The 3,441-nt window shown below is 40.0% G+C and overlaps 1 long non-coding RNA gene across 1 annotated transcript; it reads right to left on the bottom strand.

Moving 5' to 3' along the window:
- Nucleotides 1-309: 309 nt before the first annotated feature.
- On the bottom strand, nt 310-3,075 carry LOC100609769 (uncharacterized). Its single transcript, XR_674712.4, has 3 exons — nt 2,957-3,075; nt 2,240-2,294; nt 310-1,930 (listed from the first exon to the last, which is right to left on the bottom strand). It is a non-coding gene; the product is annotated as an uncharacterized LOC100609769 (long non-coding RNA).
- Nucleotides 3,076-3,441: the final 366 nt, after the last annotated feature.

Raw genomic sequence — 3,441 nt, 5'->3', positions numbered from 1 at the left:
TTCTCTGGTGTCTTTTTTTGGTAAAAACTTTATGGAGATATAATTCATGTGCCATACGATTCACCCGTTTACATTGTACAATTGCGTGGTTTTTTGTATACCCATAGACATGTGATCATCACCACAATCAATTTAAAAGATTTTATTGCCCCAAAAAGAAACTGGTACTCTTTGTGAGTCACTCCCCATTTGCCTCGAACAATCCCCATCCCTCCCCTCCGCCAGCTCTAGACAACCACCAATCTGATTTCTGTCTCTACAGATGTGCTTATTTTGGACATTTTATACAAATGGAATCATACAGTATGTGGCCTTGTATAATAACTGGTTTATTTCACTTAACACAATGTTTCAAAGTTCATTCGTGTTGTAGCATGCATCTGTGCTTCATTAGTTTTGATTGCCAAATAGTATTGCATTGTAACTCTGGTATCTTTTAATTAAAGAGAGGTTTAAAATTGTAACCTTTTAAATAAAATGGCTCAAAATAGATAGGAAAATGAATGCCTGAGAAGGTTCTTCTGAGTCTTAGAGTGTCCATATCTTTGACTTCCTCTGGGGCATACTAAAGTGAGGACAGGGCAAGAACTTGAAGATGTGCCATTTAAAAATGAAAACTCCATCTTCACGGTTTGGGCTTGGAACCCTGTGCTAATGAGAAAATCCCTGCAGATTTCAGATGTGCCAAGCTCATCTTGAGTATGACAAGGAGGACAGTTGCTTATGTTGTGCACTGAAGAAAAAAATGAGAAAATGAAATAAGATGGCAAGGCATTTACCTTAGCAAAAAATGTACAGGCTTCCTTTTAACTTTCTTCAGAAAAGAATATTTGAAGTTGCAGATAGTGAAAAGGGAAAAAGATCCACTGCTCCAGAAATGTCAACAACTACCAGTAATCCTTAGTCAGAGATAAAAATCTCTTAAAGAGGTGTAGGAGGGGAGCCCCTCATACCTGTTCTGTCCATGGCATAGTCTTGTCACCTGTTAATGTTTGAGTCATAAACCCCCGCCCCCACTATCACTTCTAAGTCTATTTGACCAAATCCAAACCTATTTCCTCCCACTTCCAAATCACTGCCTGCCATTCAAACCCGTGTAGGCGAACTCCAGTTGGCATTTGGTTTTGAATTAATACATATTAGTGGGTGGTAATACATTTCTACCAGTGCATATATTTACTTGAAATACAATTTTCCATCTAATGCATTTTATTCACATCACTGCATGGTAACTGCATCCAGAATAATATCTTTAATGATTATTCATTACTGGAATAATGTATCGGTGCCAAACAGCAGCTTTTAAGTGGCTTCAGATTTTTTTCTTTAAATTGAACATGTTATTATTACACAGATAGAATAATCCCATTATCCCTACTAACTGAAGATGACAGCTTTCCAGGAGGCTCTTTGACAAAGCTGAATTCAGGTGGGAACCAGGCCTTCCTCTGACTAGGGATGGGGTGGAGGTGGGAGGTGGTTAGGGAGCTGGTCTTGGGGAAGGTGCTGCTTTGAATGTGAAGACACATGTGGGATGAACAGATGGAGCAGAAAGCTCGTGTGCATGTGAGGTATAGTTCAGAGTAAAGTGAGTGTGCTGTTTAAAACAAAAAGTGAAGGTAAGGACAGAAGTGTCTTTTGAAAGCTGTGAATGAGTGTGTGTGTGTGTGAGAGAGAGAGAAACATGGGAAGGATGAGAGAGAGAGAGAGACATAAACAGAGAGACACACACAGAGAGATATGGAGTAAAAGAGACACACACAGAGAGATATGGAGTAAAAGAGACACACAGAGAGAGAGAGAGAGAGAGGGAGGGAGACTGAGATTTTTCTGTAATAGCAAAAAAATATGAAAAAATCTTCTGGGATTGCAGAATGATGTAGCAAAGCATCACATTTCATGGAGAAACTTCAGGATGAATTGTTATGATCTGTGGGAAGGCAGGATTATATCTTAGAACATGAGGCAGGAGGAATCATTTATTGAATGACATTTCTATTGTGTAACTCTTTTATTTATTTTTTTCTAAATGACAGTTATTATCCCCATTTTCTCAGATTAGGAAACTGAGGCTCGGAGAAATCAGATTTAATTGCCCACAGTCATCTACCTAGTAAGTGCTAGAAAGACAATTTGATTCCAAATCCATGTAATTATAAATCCTGTGTTACTTTCACTGGATTCAGAATGAGGAGTGGTTAAGACTATTAGCTGCTAAAATCCTAGTTTTATCACTTACGTTTGCAGACTGTAGGGCTTTGGGCCAATTTCTTGATTTGATGGTTGCCATTTTTCTACAGGAATGTTGTAAGGATTCAGTGAGAAAGAGCACATGGAAAGTCTCAGATCATAAAGAATTGTTCAGTTATTGCAAATATGTTCTTTATTTTCCCCCCACCCCATGACCTCTGAAACCAGAGAGGAGCATGCCCTGCACCACCCATGAAACTTTGTGAAACCACGCCTCCTCTGCCTCCTCCAGTCCCTGGATCCACAGTCCTTGCCTCAGGCAGGCTTAGAGCTGAACTAGATCTGCAGCCTTTCTTTGTGCCTAGTGTTCATCACCCATCAGCACTTTGGAGGTCATAGTCTGAGGGTTTCTACTAAACCTCAGAGAAGCAACCTAGATCATCTTCATTGTTTCATAGTCGTTTTCACGTTAGGCTTTCCTGGGAAAGGCTTAAAAAATGAGGGCACCAAGGGCTCATTCAAAGAGATGAAACCGTAAGGTACTGATATTTTTAAATATCACTTGTCATTCTAATATTCTACTAGGGCTGATCACTATTGGTCTTTGATTTAGGATTTAGTTTATAGATGGGAAGATCAGCAAAGCAAACCTTGAAGGCTAATGGACAGTGAGGGTAAAAAGCTGTCTTCATTTTCTGTTGCCTAACACTCTGTTACAGAGTATCTAAAACTGGGCAATATATAAAGCACAACATTTCTATCTTACCATTCTGGAGGCTAAGAAGTCCAAGGTCGAAGGTTCACCTCAGGTGAGACCTTCCTGCTGGCTACTCTCTGCAGAGTTCCAAGGTGTTGCAGGGCAATCGCATGGTGAGAGAACTGAGTGTCCTGACTCAAATCTCTCTTCCTCTTCTTAGAAAGTCACCAACCTCACACTCATGATGAACCACTAATTCATTAATCTATGAATCTATTAATGAGAGCAGAACCATCATTGACACAATTACCTCTTAAAGGCTCCATTTCTTGATGCTGACACACTGAGGATTAAATTTCAGAATGAGTTTTAGAGGGGACACATATTCAAATTATAGGTGAAACTGGGTGGAGCCCAATAGAAAGCCTTTGTCCAGATGGTCTTAAGTCTCTGATCCAGGTGTCTCCAATGTGAGAAGCCAGAACAGAAGCTAGATTGCCACAACCAGGTGCTGGGCCAGGTGCTGAGAACTGAGGAAGAGTTATTAATTTTCC

Source organism: Pan troglodytes, chromosome 16 (genome assembly GCF_028858775.2).
Source record: "Pan troglodytes isolate AG18354 chromosome 16, NHGRI_mPanTro3-v2.0_pri, whole genome shotgun sequence".
Lineage (NCBI taxonomy): Eukaryota > Metazoa > Chordata > Mammalia > Primates > Hominidae > Pan > Pan troglodytes.
This window is presented reverse-complemented; position numbering and strand designations above follow the sequence as displayed.